The sequence below is a fragment of the Triticum aestivum genome, chromosome 4A, assembly GCF_018294505.1.
Source record: "Triticum aestivum cultivar Chinese Spring chromosome 4A, IWGSC CS RefSeq v2.1, whole genome shotgun sequence".
NCBI classification, from domain to species: Eukaryota; Viridiplantae; Streptophyta; class Magnoliopsida; order Poales; family Poaceae; genus Triticum; species Triticum aestivum.
In genome coordinates, this window is record NC_057803.1 from 563745380 (window position 1) to 563756978 (window position 11599).

Consider the following 11599-nt stretch of genomic DNA (forward strand, 5'->3'; position numbering starts at 1 on the left):
TCGAAACCAAGCAAATCCATGGATCAAAATCAACAAAACCTCATCAAACCAACAAATCACAAAAAATTGGGGCTATTTTTGGTGGGGATTTTCGAATTTAGGACGAAATCAAGCAAAAGAAGGTTAGAAAAAGAGGGGTGGGGGCTCCAAATTCGTGATCAACCTTGCTCTGATCCAAGATGATGTAGAGTAGAACCCTAATCGCCCGATCTTTCACGAAAGGAGCAGATCCCGCGAAGAACGCGAAGAACACGAGGGAAAAATGAGGGAAATCATGAGGGGAAACACGAGAGAATCACTCAACCAACAAGAAATAGTCACACATGTGCTAGATCCTCGAGTACATAAAGTAAGATACACGATCCACAATCAACTAGGGACGATACATAGGTAGCCGGTTCTTCTCCGTGAGGAGGTCTTGAATCCACGGGGGGACCTTCCCTTAGAAAGGGGGCTTGAATCCAAAGGGATCTTCCCCGAAGAGGCCACGGTCTCTCGCACGGAGGAGATCCGATATGGATGAGCATAGCTCTATCTCTCAAATGAGCTAAACCAACGCTAACCCTAACTAGGAGGAGGGGTAGTATATATAGTCTAAGCCACGAAGGGGTAAGTGGGAAAGAGATACATGGGCCTCTGGCCCAACTCTACGCGCAGGTAGGCGCCGGATGTCCGGGCTGGGGGCCGGATGTCCGGCCGTTCGTGAGACACCGGATGTCCGGGGCACTGGCCGGATGTCCGACCTAGAACAGGCCGTTTTGCTCTTCTATGGATAGCCGTTGTCTGGATTTCCGGGGCGATACCGGATGTCCGGCCTGTTGACAGGCGCCGGATGTCCGGGGGTCGGCCGGATGTCCGGCTACTGAAGCTCTTCGGCGCATGCGCCGGATGTCCGGCCTCTGGCCCAGATATCCGGCCACTGTAGCTTCCAGCAGCTCCGTTTATTTCGTCTCCGCTTCCAGGCTTCCCTCACGGATGGTGTAGTTGTTCCTTGACGCTTGCACTCCTCCTCGTCGTCCGTAGTGTTCCGACAATACCTATGCATACACATGAGTGGAGTGTCAAGTAGTATACCATCCTCGAAGGTGTCAAGTGAACACGTGTAAAGGAGATGATTCACCTTTGGGTATGTGAAGTAGATGCCGCCCGTGTCACTCGCCGAACGGACTCTTGACATGGTGATGTCCATAGGATGCTCCGCATCACTACACGTATCCTACCCACACTACAACACCAAGTCCAAACGTAACCCAACTAGTAGAAAATATTCGACACAAACACAACAGCCTCTTCCTGTCGATGGCGCAATGACGCACGTCTTCTCCTTGATATCTTGTTTACGAATTAGCAGAGAGCAGGAATGAGATATTAGAATTCATAAAAACAATAATTGAAGTAATATGCTGGTTATGGCAGCTGCAGTTTCATGGTACTATGTTACCCTCGCATCTGTAACCTACACCAATCTCCTAGCCGACAGTAATCATTCTCAAAAAAAAATTGAGAGCAACCCATAGTAGCGAGTAGAGATATTACGACGGGATGCAGTATTCTCACATGCTTCTCGCCGGGTAGGCGATCGGTGGGCCGCCGGAGGCAGACGACGGGGCCGTCATAGCCCTTGGTGGCCGGCAGCGAGAAGAGGGCGTTGGTGACGACCTGCGCCAGCTCCATGGCCTTCCGCTTTCGCCCACCTTGGTTATGGTCAACGACTCAGTGTTGATCGCCATGCTGCCCGCCGTTGCGGTGGCCATCACTATATGTGTCGAAGACACACATTAATCCTTCCACTGCCGCAGAAATAAGTTTACTCTGTTGGTTTGATGCAAATCGAACCTGTCCAACAAAGAGTGATAAATCAACACAACAATAACCGGTAACCACCCAATCTAGAACCTGTACTGAATAAATATCATCTCGCTGAAATGAAGTCAATACAAAAGTATAAATATTTTAGACAGTAATGCCAGCAAAAAATTTAACAAAACAAAAGTATGCGATAACACTAATTTCCACTGTAAAACCACATGCACATGTAAAACTCTATAGAATGCGCATACCTGTGTTACATCATCCATGTGGGATTCCTCTTAAGCAAGCTATCTGTTTTGAATTTGTCCAGGCCCATAATTAGAACCTAAAATCAAGCAACTTGAGTGGGACTCAACCTGAATAACCTCATGTTTTTTGCTCTAACAGATGACATTGAACTAAAACCACAAATTCTGATAGAAATGATATTGTAAGGGAAAATCTGAACTATGTTGGCAATTAGTCCCTCCGTAACTTAATATAAAACATTGGAGAAAGCTGGTAGTGATCTGGAGGTTATAGAAAAGGATATCGCAGCAACCACTGACAAGATACATGATTGCGAAGGGCTTATTGTGCTGAGGGAAAAGAGTCAGCCATGGCAAGTTACAAAAGGCTCCGGCTGGACTCCTGTGCTGCTAGAGCAAAATTGATTGCTGCAACTGAAATAGATGACAGTAAGGAAGTGGAGATCTTACACAAAAAAGCTGGAACTGTTAAATGTACGTGACAAGAAGGCCTTGACCTCTTGGCGTACGACAGCTAGCTAGGTTGTTAGGATTTGATCTTATCTCTCTGTAACCTCCTAGTCTATCCCTTGCACTACAAGTTGTAATTTGAACCACCTCATGTACGCAGTCAGGGAGTCGCGACCCTGCTATATAACACGAAGCCGTAGCCCAGAACAGGGTACGATGTTCCAACCATTGTGTTTCACATGGTATACAGAGCCTAACTCCTCCATCGCATCTAGCCACCAGAAAGCTTCCGCCATGGCCTCGTCCTCCACCACCAACCCTGGTCTCTCTGGCCAGATCACCGAGAAGCTTACCCGCACCAACTTCATCCTCTGGCGGACCCAGATCACGCCTCAGCTTCGTGGTGCCGGCATCTTCGGCTATGTGGATGGCAGCACGCCGGAGCCGCCCAAGGTCGTCGTCAACAAGGACAAAGACGAGAAGGAGGTCACCACACCCAATCCCCTTCACCCGATCTGGTTCCGGGAAGACCAACAGGTACTAGGATACCTTCTAAATAACCTTTCCAAGGAGGTGCTCGTGCAGGTGACCTCGATCGCCCATGCCCACGAGCCGTGGACAGCGGTGGCGAACATGTTTTCGTCCCAGTCGCTGTCACGCATCAACAACATCCGCGTCGCTCTGTCCAACGCTCAGAAGGGCACTCAGTCCGTCGCGGCGTTCTTCGCGCACATGCGCTCCCTCGCCGATGAACTGACCGCGGCGGGCAAGCCCCTTGATGAGGACGAGCTCATCTCCTACATCCTCGCCGGCCTGGACATGGAGTACCAGCCCCTCGTCTCCGCCCTCGACGCCCGCACCTCACCTGTCACCCTTAACGAACTATTTGCTTAGATGAGTAACTTCGATCAGAGGGTGGCCTTGTTCCAGGGTGCCAACGACGGCTTCAAGTCGTCTGCTAACGCCGCCATGCGTGGCCGCGGTGGTGGCTCACGCTACCGCGGGCCGCCGCGCGGGAAGGGCAAGAGTGCAGGAGGCACCAACTACAGCAACTCTCGCAGCGATGCACGCGGGAACAACAACAACGGCGGCAGTCGTCCCTCCTCCAACAACAACAGGGGCCACCGCAACAACTCCACCAAGCGCCCTGACACCATCCGTTGTCAGATCTGCGGCAAGCCTGGCCATTCAGCCAAGGACTGCTGGTACGTGTTTGATGAAGATGAGGATTCAGAACAAGATGAGAAGATGGCGGGTGCAACAGATGGATCATATGGCGTGGACATAAACTGGTATGTGGATAGTGGAACTACGAACCACATCACCGGTGAACTCGAGAAGGTGACCATGCGGGAAAAATACCGTGGGCAAGATCACATCCACACTGCTAGTGGAGAAGGTATGAAGATCAGTCACATTGGTCATTCAATTATTAAAACCCCTCGTAGGAAAATTCATCTTAGGAAATTTTTGCATGTTCCTAGTGCCTCAATGAACCTACTCTCCGTTCATCGCATTGCCATTGATAACCATGTATTCCATGAGTTTCACCCCTTCTTCTTTTTGATCAAGGATCAGACAACGAGGAAGGTGTTGTATCGAGGTAGATGCGTTCGTGGACTCTACCCGTTGATTCCGGAGATTCGAAGATTCAATAAACAAGTTTTTAGTGCCACCAAACTTTCATCTACACGATGGCATGATCGTTTAGGACATGCATCTTTTTCTTTAGTTGAGAAATTGCTTAGGAAAAATAAGCTCCCATTTGTTCGAGAGCACAATGTTGAAACAATTTGTGATTCATGTCAGCGAGCTAAGAGTCATCAACTACCTTATCCTGTGTCTACTAGTATTTCTACCAAACCTTTGCAACTTTTTTCCTGATGTTTGGGGCCCTGCACCCTCCTCTGTTGGTAGACTTACATACTACGTTAGCTTCATTGATGACTATAGCAAATACTCATGGATCTATCTTCTAAAGAAAAGATCCGAAGTGTTCCAAGTCTTCAAAAACTTTCAAGCTCTCGTTGAACAGAAATTCGATAGCAAAATCATAGCCGTCCAGTCCGACGGGGGCGGGGAGTATGAAAAACTCAACTCCTTTCAAGAACTTGGCATATCTCACCATGTCTCTTGTCCTCACGCTCACCAACAAAACGGGTCTGCAGAACGCAACACAGACACATCGTAGAGATTGGTCTTGCTCTTATAGCTGGCGCATCTATGCCCCTCAAATTTTGGGATGAGGCATTCCTCACCGCCGTCCATCTTATCAACATACTGCCTAGTCGTGTCATTAATGATGAAACACCCACTGAACGGCTTCTTCAAGTTAAACCAGACTACACAACTCTTCGTGTATTTAGATGCGCCTGTTGGCCTAACCTCAGGCCATACAACAATCTCAAGCTCATGGTTCACTCAAAACAGTGTGCTTTTATCGGATATAGTGCTCAACACAAAGGGGTGAAGTGTCTTGACATATCCACCGGACGTGTCTATATCTCCCGTGATGTCGTGTTCGACGAAACAAAATTCCCCTTTGCCGACCTCCATCCAAACGCCGGTGCTCTACTTCGCAAAGAAATATTACTCTTACCGTCCCATCTTACCGGCCTTAAGCATGGGGAAAATAATTGTGATGATCCTTTGTTGACTAATCCTCATAACCGTGTGCATGAGTATTATGATGATACAGATACATCTTAGGAAAAAGATGGACAAGAAACTACTGAAATTGGTGAAGAAACAGCCCTCAACAGGCATGATTTCATGTGTCCTGCATTTGGGGGCATATCTCCCTCGGGATCAGGGCTGCAGCAGCTCAACAGCCAATCTTCCCCGGGATCGGCGCGGCTACAGAATGCCAGCGCCACAGAAACTGCGTCGCCCGCATCGCCTTCTGCCAGGCACGGTGCTGTCGACTCGGCGGCTGGCACGCGGCCTGGTGTGGCTGGCTCCGACACGGCACCTGGCCCGTACCAATCATCCACACCCACGCGGCCCATTGCGGCTCGCTGGCCTGCTGGTGGGCCGTGCCACTACACCAGGCGCCCGCGGTCCAGTGCGGATCCGACAGGCGGTCGATCTGATGCTGCTACGGACGCAGGCGTGCGATCCGGCGCAGATCTGCTCAAGCCCGCGCCATCATTACAGCATGATGGGCCGGTTGCCCCTTTGGGATGCGGCGTGGGATCTTCTGTGCCGCCCCTCTCCACTCCGTTTGCTTCAGAAGCCGCGGAAAATCCTGCTGCACTGGGGGAATCTGCCTCGGGATTGCTGGGATCGTCAGCTGTCGGATCTTCTACGCCAGCTCCTCCTCCGCCATGTACATGCCTTCAGAAAGGGGTAATCCAGCCTATTAACTACAAACGTGTAACCAAATTTGGTCTAGCGTGTTCTACAAGAGAACCAAACTGTCTAGATGAAGCACTTGGAGATGCTCGTTGGAAGAGGCTATGGAAGAAGAATATATGGCACTTCAGAAAAATAAAACTTGGCACCTGGTTCCGACACCATGAGGTAAAAATTTAATTGACTGTAAGTGGGTCTACAGGATTAAGAGAAAATCTGATGGAACCATAGACCGTTATAAAGCAAGACTAGTAGAAAAAAGTTTTAAGCAACGGTATGGCATAGAATATGAGGACACCTTTAGTCCCATTGTTAAAGCTGCTACTATCCGTCTTGTCCTATCTATTGCTGTTTCCAGGGGGTGGAGCCTTAGACAGCTAGATGTTCAGAACGCGTCTCTTCATGGTGTTCTGGAGGAGGAAGTGTACATGAAACAACCTCCTGGGTTCGTAAAAAAAACTCACCCTTCCACGTATGTAAGCTTGATAAAGCTCTTTATGGATTGAAGCAGGCTCCTAGGGCGTGGTATTCACGCCTTAGTCAGAAACTGCAAGCACTTGGTTTTGTTTCTTCCAAGTCTGACACGTCACTGTTTATTTACAACAAGTTCAATACATCCATATTTGTGCTCATTTATGTTGATGATATTATTGTCACAAGTTCATCTGATGAGGCAGTGACAGGACTGTTGAAGGATTTGAGTGCTGAGTTTGCTCTCAAGGATCTGGGAGATTTGCACTTCTTCTTAGGCATTGAAGTGAAGAAGCTTGGAGACAGTCTGCATCTCTCTCAGGAAAAATATGCTGCTGATTTGGTAAGAAGAGTTGGTCTGAAAGATTGCAAACCTTCACCAACTCCCTTGTCTAGCACAGAAAAATTGTCCCTTGTAGAAGGCGATCCATTGAGTCAGTATGACAGCACCAGGTACAGAAATTTAGTTGGAGCACTTCAATACCTCACTCTAACAAGGCCTGATATCTCATTTGCTGTCAACAAAGTGTGCCAATTCCTTCATACACCCACCACAGTTCACTGGACTGCTGCCAAGCGTATAGTGAGATATATCAAAAACACCACGAGTGTTGGTCTCACCTTTAGCAAATCTTCATCTACTCTTGTCAGTGCGTTTTCTGACTCTGATTGGGCAGGTTGTTTAGATGACAGACGCTCTACTGTTGGGCTTGCTGTGTTCTTTGGACCCAATCTCATATCTTGGTGTACTAAGAAACAAGCTACTGTATCAAGATCAGGTATAGAAGCTGAATACAAGGCACTTGCCAATGCCACAACAGAGATCATTTGGGTTCAGTCCATGTTAAAGGAACTTGGTGTGAAATGCACTCAGGCTCCATGCTTATGGTGTGACAATCTGGGTGCAACATATTTATCTGCTAATCCTGTCTTTCATGCACAACCAAAACACATTGAGATAGATTTCCATGTTGTTAGAGAAAGAGTTGCTAACAGACAATTGGAGATTCGTTTTGTGCATTCCAGAGACCAGGTTGCAGATGGCTTCACAAAGGCGCTGCCTACAAGGAACTTTGAAGAATTCAGGCGTAATCTCAACTTGCAAACTTGTGATTAAGGGAGGGTGTGAAACGTACATGACAAGAAGGCCTTGACCTCTTGGCGTACGACAGCTAGCTAGGTTGTTAGGATTTGATCTTATCTCTCTGTAACCTCCTAGTCTATCCCTTGCACTACAAGTTATAATCTGAACCACCTCATGTACGCGATGAGGGAGTCGCGACCCTGCTATATAACACGAAGCCGTCGCCCAGAACAGGGTACAACGTTCCAACCATTGTGTTTCACAGGAACCACAGAATCTGAAGCGCTAGAAATCGAAACATTATAGAACCTTCAGCTAGATAGCGACGAATATATATTTCAGTATGTAGTTCCTAAGTCGGTATTATTTCAAAGGATAGCGACGGAATATATATTTCAGCCTGTATTTCATAACAAATTCAACATGGCAGCACTTGTTCTACTTTTACAATATATACTTCGTATAGCATATATAAGTTGATGAATCAAATTTCTACTTGTTCTACTTCTACAATATATACTTCATATTGCATATATAAGTTGATGAATCAAATTTCTGCTTGTTCTACTTCTACAATATATACTTCACATCGCATCAACCGGGTGACATTCTCACAACCAAGCGTACTATGTACTATTTGTTGTTTGAGTTGAAGCTTTGGGTAAAAATAACCGGAGTATCATCCTAAACTTTGATGGACCCTGAACATGCCATTTGATCAATTTCAGACGGGAGCAAGATGAAAACCTGAACGGAGCCTTGGTTAGTCCCTACAGATAGGTGGGTGCCACGCTGCGCCCAACTCACTAAACAAACAGTGTGCAGGGCCGGCCCTGGGCCATGGCGAGGAGTGCGACGGCCTAGGGCCCAGCCTCAGCAGGGGCCCATATATCTCTAGAAAAATAGACTACTACACAAGAGAAACAGGTCTGGCCCATTACCAAGGAAAAAATTCACGCACGAACTGATTCCTTCGCTGGCTCCTTGAATCACGCCCTCGTTCGTTTCCGTTCTCCGTCTTCTTTCCCAATTAATTGCCCCCAAATTCCTAAGAGGCGCCCCAATTCCCAAAGTTAATCAATGAATTTCTTTGGTTCCTCGCATCCTGTAAACTGCCCCAAAATCAGAATTTCTTTGGTTCCTCGCTGCCCCAAAGGACCCCGACGGACGTTGGCCAGCCGGTGACACATCCTTGTCCTGGGCCCCTGGGAAGAACGCGAGAGCAGCAACCTACACCATGGCCGTCCATCGACAGAGCCGTGGTCAGTGTCTGAGGGCAGGCGATGCAGACGTGAAGTCCAGGCACTGTTCAAGCGAAGCAATCAAGCCATTGCTCCTCCAGCTAATTTTTAGATCTCAATTCTTTGATCTTTGCCTGTTTATTTCTGTTATGATGAGTTGACGTAATAATCAAAATTCATGATAAGCCATTGCTGATGTTTAACCTACTTGATTGCTCTATTTTTGTTCAAATTGCAGTCATGTAAATTATGCAGGTTGTGTCCTTGCATGAATTTTGATTATTGGATGGATGGAGCATAGAATTTCTTCTAATTTACTCCAAAACCAAGATTTTGGAATTCAGGTGCTCTCTCCTTTTTTGTTTGTCATAAAGATCCAAAAAAGCAATTATCATCGGTTGTGAGAAAAATAAAGGATGTAAGTTGTAAATCAATTAGTTGAATTTGGAAACGGTGCTAAGTCCTTCACTGGAAAAAAAATTGAGTATATTATAAGGGCCCATTATATGAAACTCGCACAAGGGCCTCTAAGATGCTAGGGCCGGCCCTGACAGTGTGGTCCGCCCCCAAATCGCAAAGCTTGTTGACCATGTGGAGTTAAAAATTTGTTTAGGATCCCTCTTAGAGTTTCAAAATAGAAATCGGATAACATTGGTTGCACACACCTTGCTGTTGCATTCCACCGATAGATGCAATTCCCCAATCCGACCGAGAGGGCATTGTTCGAAGACCAATCCACGAAGTTGAGGTAGAAGTCGTCCTGCAATTCGGGCGCATACAAAACACCCAGAAGGAGAATTCCATTGCCGTGATATTTTCTATTTGAGCATGAATTTGAATATAATAACAGATACTCTTGGAATACCAATGGGCATGAAAAACAAACAATAACCATAAGAGTAATGTGTAACAGCAGCAACAGAGTATTCATGGCGTGGAAGCAAGCACAACCCTACTATATATCCCCAAGATTTAGAATGCACAAATCTGTTCCCTGAAGAAGCACAACCAGGACACAAGATCAAACTGAAACTAAATCTGGTCTATCATCCATATCTTGTTCAACCATGCATAAGAAATCATTCTCAGCTTGCTCAACAGCAGAAGTGAGGCAATTCAGCACACCAGCTCGAAAACTTTCAGAAAGTTTTACATCTTCATTCTCTGCAATTTCCATGGCTAATGCGAATTAACTTTTAACCCCATTAAGGGAGTCCTCTGATGTGCTATATAGGACATCTTGTTGCTTGATACGACACTCTAACAAGTACAGGTAATATACTATGTTATCATATAGAGTTACTGCTAGAAAATCAGCTGCATCACGTCCATTAAATCTATCATAAATTCCACAAATCAACCATCCATTTTTCTCAGAGCACACAGCTTGACTCTGTCCTCTCCATCTGCTCCACCAGCAATCTTTACCTTGGTACCGGTCAGAAAATTGGATGATAGAGTTGTTGGAGCACTGGACCTCTAAAGATTTTTACTGATTTCAAATATGGAGCTCTCAGTTAATGCAAGGCTGCCTTGTGAGGTGGATAGCAAATCCAACCTTGATATCGATGGAGAAGTGATGATTTGGGGGCTTACCTCGGGTCGATTTCCTCGTCGGACCCTCCGGCAGCGCCCTGGGAGTCGCCATATCACGGGTCCTGCCGGTCGTTGGAGGTGGACGCGAATCACAATGGAGGCGATTTGGGCGCGGTCCTCTTCCTCGCCCGCCAATCGACGGTCGCACTTGGGGTCGCCGCTAGCGGCAGTAGGGGAAGAAGGGAAGGTCCTGCATCACACCTTGATCAGTGCCTAAGAGAGCACGAAGAAGAGAAGGGTGGGGGCTAACTGCGGGGCAAATCGGCGGCGGGAGCCGAGGATGCGGGCGCCGGTGACGACCTCCTCCGGGCACGACTGTCAAAGGCGCAAGGAAGACGGCGGAGAAAAGGTGCTGTGAGGGAAGGGGAGAGGAGGCGGTGGCTCAGCAGGGGAGTTGCCTCCCCATGAAGGAATAGACGGCGTGTTGATCCGCTGTGTTGTCTTCTTTTTTCCTTTTTTTTGCTCGCACCGAGGAAAATGATGTGGCATAGCCCAGCGACCGCACTTTGCGCGACTATTAATGGGTTTAATTAGCGATGGTTTATATGATATTCCCGGACAATGTTAATATTGAAGACTCTTACCCATTATTTTTCACTAGCGGTTTTAGTTCTCTGTTCGCCAATTAATACAAATAACATATAAATTATCAACTAATAGGCTAACTATGCATGTATTGTTGGAATTTTGTTAGTAGGCCTTGGCCCAAAGCCCAACTAAAATTCTGAAATTCTCTTGGCCATTCATGCACATATGTGAGTGAAGTGAGTGAGGCTAAAGTTTAGTCCCACCTCATAAGTTGAGAGAGAGTTGCATCTTTTTATAAGGTGAGTTCTTCTACCACTTGTATGAGCATGAGAAGAAGAGACCTACACGTGCACTCCTCCTCCTCGCTAGCCACGCCACGCCGCGGGTTGCGGGATTAAGCTGAGCCGAGGACAGAGCTATGCACGTTGTCTATATTTTTGCTTCCGATTCTTTTGGATCGTGACGCCTGGGACGCGGGGTTTACTCCCACGACCTGCCCAGCCCGCACTATATAGTCAGGCAGACGTCTGACGACTGGGACGTGGGGTTTACTCCCACGACCTGCCCGACCCGCACTATATAGTCAGCCAGAGTTCGTATGGTTTCTCATTCCAGATCATTGCGCCGCCAAACAAGTCTTCTCCATCCCTTCTTTTGGCGTGCACCGACAGAAGGGACAACAGCCTCCGGAACCCCGCCTCTCGTGATCCTGTACGGGAGAGGGGCGATCAGGTTTTTGGGGAGCGCACTCGCGCGACTGCTGGCAGCGACGACTTCTTCCTCGACCTCGGCAACCTCATCCTCGACGACATGGG

The 11599-nt window shown here is 47.5% G+C and overlaps 1 long non-coding RNA gene and 1 pseudogene across 6 annotated transcripts; one reads left to right on the plus strand and one right to left on the minus strand.

Moving 5' to 3' along the window:
- Positions 1–421: 421 nt before the first annotated feature.
- Positions 422–10710, minus strand: LOC123086979 (uncharacterized). 6 transcript variants are annotated; one of them, XR_006441186.1, is made up of 6 exons: positions 10507–10710; positions 10257–10446; positions 9326–9420; positions 2061–2137; positions 1558–1836; positions 422–1332 (listed from the first exon to the last, which is right to left on the minus strand). It is a non-coding gene; the product is annotated as an uncharacterized lncRNA (long non-coding RNA). The 6 variants fall into 6 exon arrangements; XR_006441188.1 differs by having other exon boundaries at positions 2061–2474; XR_006441191.1 differs by having other exon boundaries at positions 9326–10152.
- LOC123088953 (uncharacterized) lies at positions 3282–3420 on the plus strand (annotated as a pseudogene).
- Positions 10711–11599: the final 889 nt, after the last annotated feature.